This window comes from Penaeus japonicus, unplaced genomic scaffold (genome assembly GCF_977035675.1).
Source record: "Penaeus japonicus unplaced genomic scaffold, GWHDUDI00000001_assembly GWHDUDI00000001, whole genome shotgun sequence".
Lineage (NCBI taxonomy): Eukaryota > Metazoa > Arthropoda > Malacostraca > Decapoda > Penaeidae > Penaeus > Penaeus japonicus.
Window position 1 is genome coordinate 50,857,987 of NW_028234403.1, and position 7,500 is coordinate 50,865,486.

Sequence of the window (7,500 nt, forward strand, 5' to 3'; positions counted from 1 at the left end):
CTTTTGCTGTTGCTGTTTCTGTTGTTAGTTTGGTTATTTATCAGTCTATTGAGTTCGTTCCCGTCTCGAAGTTTTCTTTTTTTTCATAGGGTTAAGCTTTCGTTTCGTTTCTTTGTGGGGTTTTTTTCTCACTTTTTCTCCCTTCCTCCTCTTCCTCTTTCTTCCTTCTTTTCCTCTTTCTTCTGTCATTTCTTCTTTCTTCTGCCGTTTCTTCTTTCACTCACTATTCAATCTCTCCTCCTCCATTTCCTCTCTCTTTCTCCATTATCTTTTTCTTCCATATCCTCTTTCTTCCGCTATTTAATCTCTCCTCCTCAATTTCCTCTCTCCTCCACCTCTTCATCTTTCTTCCTCTATTTAATTTCACCTTTGCCATTTCCTATCTCTTCCTCCATTTCCCCTCTCTTCCTCCAATCTTCTTTCTCCCTTCCATTTCCTCTTCCTCCTTTCTTCTTTCTCCCTTCCATTTCCTCTTCCTCCATTTCCTCTCTCATCATTGTTAAGATGAGGAGGATTTGGAGAGATTTAAACTTGTTGATTTGTGTTGGTTGAGGCTGTTGTTTGTTTCCTTTTAGTATATATTATTTATCTTTCTCTCTCTCTCTCTCTCTCTCTCTCTCTCTCTCTCTCTCTCTCTCTCTCTCTCTCTCTCTCTCTCTCTCTCTCTCTCTCTCTCTCTCTCTCTCTCTCTGCCTCTTCTTCGTTTTCTTTTTTCTTTTCTCGTATTCCTCGTTTTTTTTTCTTTTTTTCATATTCCTCGTGTTCTTTTTTCTTTTCTCCTCCTCCAGTTCCCTCTTTCCTCACAAGGTTTCTCTCTTCACCTCTCTCACTCTCTCCTTCTATTTTCTGCCTCGACCAGTATTACGCATACACTCACTTACTCATGATCTCATTCAATCTATCACTCACTTATTCATGATCTCATTCAATTTCTCACTCACTTACTCATGATCTCATTCAATCTCTCACTCACTCACTCACTCACTACCTCACTCACTTACTCAATTATTCTCACTCACTCACTACCCCGCCCACTCATTTACTCACTCACCACTTACTCATTCACTCACTCACTCACTCACTCACTCACTCACTCACACACACAGTCATCGCAGTGACTCATCTCAGTAGCGTGAAATAAGTTGATAGTGCAGGCTATTTCCTCTGAAGTCGAATGATCTCTCTCTCCCTTCCCTCTTCTAAGACGCTTTATTGGGATGATTTTACTAATTTATATGCAAATGAACCTTTTTTTTCCGTGCTCCGATTCCGGGCTCAGTTGACCTTTTTTTGCGAGGAATTTTGAAGAGTAGGAAACGTGAGAGGGAAAGTGGCCGCGGAGGAGTTCCGTAGAGTTTCTTGTGATGTGGTTAGGAAATGTACATGCGGTTGTGATGGGCAATAGCATCTGGATGTTTACGCACACGTACACACGCACGCACGTGCACACAAACATACACACACCCATACGCATATATATATATATATATATATATATATATATATATATATATATATATATATATATATATATATATATATATATATATATATTTTATATATATATATACATATATATTTAATTTCTTTTATATATATACATATATATTTAATTCCTTATATATATATATATATATATATGTTGTGTGTATGTATGTGTGTATGTGTGTGTGTGTGTTTGTGTATGTATGTATGTGTGTGTGCGTGTGTGTATGTGTGCGTGTGTGTGTATACATATATATTATATATATATATATAATTATATATATGTATATATAATATATATATATATATATATATATATATATATAATATATATATATAATACATACATACGCACACACATATATATATATACACATAAATATACATATATATATATATATATATATATATATATATATATATATATATATATATATATACACACACATGCGCATGTATTGCATATGAGATATATTAAATATGTACTCAAACACACCCACGCATGGTGCTTGACAAATATTCGTCGGAGGAAAACAACATACATTTAAAAGTTTCTCTGCTTTGACGTGGAAAATCCCTGTCAAAAAGCGGTTGATAACTCACCGGCCGTCAAATGTGTGACTGCGCCCTGCTTCCCCCGGGACGCGCTGCCGTTTTACCCCGGGGGTGGGTCAGCTGGTGGTATGGGGGTGGGCTTATCAGAGGCGAGTGGGTAGGCTTTTAGGTGATTTCGTTTTTGAATTTGGTTGTTTCATGTTATTGCTGTTGTTATGATTCTTGTTGCTCTTGTTATCATGGCCATCACCAGTACCATCACATCATTATCATCATCATCACCATCACCATCATCATCATCACTATCACCATCATTATTACCCTTACCATTACCATCTTCAATAAGAACAACCGCCACTACTACTACTACTACTACTACTACTACTACTACTACTACTACTACTACTACTACTACTTCTATTGCTACTACAACCACCAACCACCATCGTCATCTGTCTTTTTCTCTCCTTATTTTACCCTACCTCTGGTACGATTGTTTTTTGATGTTCAGGATCAGAATGTTTGATACTGTTGAATTTTACATTTTATTTTTATGTGGGACGTGGGAGTTACGAAAAGAGGGAATATGATAATTTTATGATTGTATATATAAAGTCATTATTGGAGGTAATGCAATTACGTTATGATGATGGTAGATGCTACTGCTACTCACAATAACAACATAATATTTTCTCCGTGCACGTATGTGTGTGTGTGTGAGAGAGAGAGAGAAAGAGAAAGAGAAAGAGAAAGAGAGGGAGGGAGAAGTGTGTATAGCAATTCTAATATCTGCCAGCATGTTTCCGGGAGCAGATAATGGTATATCAGTGATCAATAACGCAGCGTGACGGCTCATATGTTACACCTGCGTGTGGTCGAGGGTGAGGTCAGGCCTTCAAGCCTATTGCACTAGTGATTCACTCTCCTTCCCCCCTCTCTCTCCCTTCCTCCCTCTCTCCCTCCCTCCCTTCCTCTCCCTTTCTTTCTCTCTCTTTCTTTCTTTCTTTCTTCCTTTCTTTGTTTCTTTCTCTGTCTCTCCTCTCTCTCCTCTCTATCTATGGGTGTGGAATTTCCGTCTGTAAAATTTATAATTGTTCCCCTTTTGAAGGCGGGCGGTTGTCGGTTTCAAGAAGAGGAATTATGTATGTATCCATGTATGTATGTGTGTATGTATACATTTATTATGTATATATGTATATGCATTTATGTAAGTGTGTTCCTGTGTGAGTATTGAGTAGATGAATATGGCCGCTGGCGTTTTCTCTTCTCATAATGATTGAATGAGAATAGATTCCCTCTACCTTACCTCCCCACCTCCCCACTTTACCCCCCAACGTACCTTCCCCATCCCCACTCCTCCTCCTCCTCTTCCTCCCTTTTTCATAGTGTGTGCAACTGCAAGTGCCGAGGATAGTGTTGCTCCAATATAATGATAGGACTGTTTGAATCATGTGCTGTTTATTGATGAACTGATTTTATTACTTTTTTGGAGGGGGGAGGGAGGGCGGATGGAATCATCGAAGCGGGTTCCCGAAAATAATGGGTGTGAGATTACTTGACGTGAGTGATGGGGAGTGATGATGATGGTGTATGTGTCACTGATGAAGATCAGGATACTGTAAACACATGGTGGTGATTTCGGTAGAAATGATGATTGTATCAATTTACCAATGATATCGTTAATGTTTACATTGTTGAATAACATTGCAATACTATTAGCAGTATTTAGAATTATGTATTTTTAAATTTTTGATTGGCAATAATTAGGCCAAAAATATGACAATGGTATGTAGTAAATGTGCATATATCATCAATATATTAACGTAAAGGATTAGCGTTATAACAGGCAATATTGTTTCGATGTTAATAGTTTTAATATGATTGATGTCAACGTTACTGACCCAAATATCAACGGACATAACCATAGCAATACCAGGGTTAGCAACGGGACAATGAAACGCAAAAGATGAAGGGGGGGAGAGAAATAAAAAAAGATAGAGAAGGAAAACGAGAAAGAAAGAAGTTGAGGTTCAAACACATGTAATCCATTCCCTCCTTAACAGGTGTCGAGTTCACCCGCGGCGTTCACCTGTGGACCACCCGTTCCACTTATTGACGGTGGATGATGAGGACCTGCACTTCCCCTTTGGATATATCGGATAATTTAGCTTCCGTTGGATAATCAATGCGAGGAGGGGGGGAGGGGGTGTTATTTGTGGCCAGTCTTTAACTGTTGCCATGATTGCTTTAGGGGGGAGGGGAGGTAGGGGGAGGATATGAAGTGGACTAGGATTGGAAAGGAAATTTCGATTCCATTGATTGGGAATTGCAATTAATTGGGAGATATTGGGTCTCTCTCTCTCACTCTCATTCTCTCTCTCTCTCTCTCTCTCTCTCTCTCTCTCTCTCTCTCTCTCTCTCTCTCTCTCTCTCTCTCTCTCTCTCTCTCTCTCTCTCTCTCTCTCTCTCTCTCTCTCTCTCTCTCTTGCTCTCTCTTGCTCTCTCTTGCTCTCTCTTGCTCTCTTTTCCTTGTTTTCTTTTCTTATTATTTTTTCTGTTCTCTATAACAAACGTGGTTTACCACGCATCCAAGACTAACCCAAAATCAGCGGGTGAAAAACCGCTGCAGCAGCATCTTGGCAAGTTTTGCTTAGTGTTTGCTAGAGTAAAGAAAAAGAAAAGAAAGCAATGACATCATGTTAACGCGGAGTGTACGATGTAATTGAGACCAAGAGCGATAAAAAGTCTTACTGAAAATGAACACTGTGTATTCTAGACTAAAAGCAACAGGAACAATCGATACGGATAACGGTAATATATTATAATACAGTAACAATGTTGGTAATAATAGTAACAATGCCGATAGTAATGCGAGTAATAATGTCAGTACTGATACTGATAATAGTAACAATACTTATAATGATAATAGTAACAATACTGATGATAATAATAGTAATGATAATGATGATGATAAAAATTGTAATGACAATAATAATGATATGATAATAATAATAGTAACAATACAATAGTAATAATATTAACAATAATGATAATGATTATAGTAAAGGTAATCAAATGATCATCATCATCATGTCAGCAAACCCGTTGCACGACACCTCAACAACTCCCTCGTCATCTCCTCCCGTCGTGTGTGATGATACATCCTTCCGGCCTCAGCCTCATTTCTCACGTCAGCCAGGGAGCACTTGGCGTAATTGCTGCCTTGCTAGATTGTGGAGCAGTAAAGGAGTTTACGGGCGCAGGTGTGGGCGTTGTCCCTGGCGGCGCCTCCACGTCTGGTTAACAACTTCGCCTGCCTGCCTTGCGGCCTTACCGTTTTCCACTCTGTTCATACTTTCATCTTCGGTGTGTGTGTTTGTTTTTGTTATTTTTGTTATTAAGATTGTTATGCTTATTTTTTTTTCTTCCTCTTCCTCCTCTTCCTTTTGATTGGTTCTTCCTCTTCTTTTTTTAATTATAACTTATTATCTCCATCCTCTTATTTATCCTCCTCCACCACTCTATCCATTCTCTTCTCCCACCTTCGCTTCATCCTCCTCGTCATCTCTCTCTCTCTCTATCCTCTTTTATCTACCTCTCTCTGCCTCCTCCTTCTCTTCCACTCTCTCCCTCCTCAGCCTCTTCCTCTCTCTCTCCCTCCTCGCTCTTCCTCCTCCTCCTCCTTCCCGTTCCCCTTCCCTCCCCTCCCCTCCCCTCCCCTCCCCTATCCTCTCCTCTCCCCCTACCAGGCTAAACCTTATCTTAACAAGCTTTAGGACTTCCTGAGGTATAACTTGAAAAACAAATTTACAAACTTGCGTGGAGTTGAAACCAAAGCCATTTATTGCTAACATGCGCTAGCAACCGGTGTTGTTATCACTCTCTCTCTCTCTCTCTCTCTCTCTCTCTCTCTCTCTCTCTCTCTCTCTCTCTCTCTTCTTTTCTTATTCTCATTCGCATTGTTTTTTCTCGTGCGATGCGGAATCGGCGAAGGTTTAGATATTTATTGATCACTCGGCGATGCGATTATGGTAATTATACTGATTCGTAATGATTTTGGAAGGTGGGGGGGGGGGTATTACTTTGAATAATGACGATTCAATGAAAATAGCGTTTCTGGTAGTTTCTCTCTCTCTCTCCCTCTCTCTCTCTCTCTCTCTCTCTCTCTCTCTCTCTCTCTCTCTCTCTCTCTCTCTCTCTCTCTCTCTCTCTCTCTCTCTCTCTCTCTCTCTCTCTCTCTCTCTCTCTCTCTCCTCTCTCCCTCTCTCTCCCTCTCTCTCTCTCTCCCTCTCTCTCTCTCTCTCTCTCTCTCTCTCCTCTCTCTCTTCCCTCTCTCTCTCTCTCTCCCTCTCTCTCTCTCTCTCTCTCTCTCTCTCTCTCTCTCTCTCTCTCTCTCCTCTCTCTCTCTTCTCTCTTTCTCTTCTCTCTCTCTCTTCTCTCTCTATCTCTCTTCACTCACTCACTCTCCTCACTCACTCACTCCCTCACTCTCTCTCCTCTCCTCTCCCTCCCCCCCCCCCCTCTCTCTATCTATCTCTCTCTCTCTCTCTCTCTCCTCTCTCTCTCTCCCTCTCTCTCTCTCTCTCTCTCTCTCTCTCTCTTTTTCTTTCTCTCTCCTCCCTCTCTCTCTCCTCTCCTCTCCTCTCCTCCCCCCTCTCTCCTCCCCCCCTCTCTCCCTCTCTCTCTCCCTCTCTCTCTCCCTCCCCCATCTCTCTCTCCCTCCCCCATCTCTCTCTCCCTCCCTCCCTCTCTCTCCCCTCCCTCTATTATTTTACATATATGATAACATTTTCCAAGAAGAAAAAAACATGAGTCGTAGAATGATCGTCAGGAAATATATGCAAATGCAATAACCAATATAAAACACTAAACTCCTTTTCCCACGTTGCCTAAGTTTAGGAACAAAAAAGAAAAGAAAAAAAGGTTTTCGGAAACTTTTCCAAACGCTTTCTACCTTGAAAAAAAATAGTATTTATTCTCAAACATTTCCTCCATGCTAATTTCCACAAAGAGAAAAAAGAAAGAAGAAAATGAGAAAGAGAGTAAAAACAAAACTCGTCTTGCATTTAGACAAGACACCCACAGCCCCCCCCCCCTTTTTTTTCCTTTTCCCCTCTCGCATTCCCACACCTCTCCTCCCACCAACGCTTCCCTTCCCTTCCCTCCCACACCCTCCTCCTCCTCCTCTCCTCCCTCCCCTCCCCTCCCACTTCCCTCCTATCCTCCTTTCCCTTCTCTCCCCTCCCCTCTCCTCCCCACCCCTCCCACTCCCCAACCCCCTCTCTCCTTCCCTCCCACATCTCCCCTCTTCCCCTCTCACCACCCCTTCCTCCGACATCCCCGCCCCCTACCTCTCCTCCACTCACACTACCCCTCCCCACCCTCCCCCTCCGTCTGGCTGGCGTTTACCTGCTTCCATTGCAAAAGTTAATTGATTTCAGAATACGAGTATAAAGTGTC

At 41.3% G+C, this 7,500-nt stretch overlaps 1 protein-coding gene across 18 annotated transcripts in view; it reads left to right on the forward strand.

Moving 5' to 3' along the window:
- Nucleotides 1-7,500, forward strand: part of mri (BTB/POZ domain-containing protein mrityu) — a 151,678-nt gene that overhangs the window by 89,306 nt on the left and 54,872 nt on the right. The window lies entirely within an intron of this gene.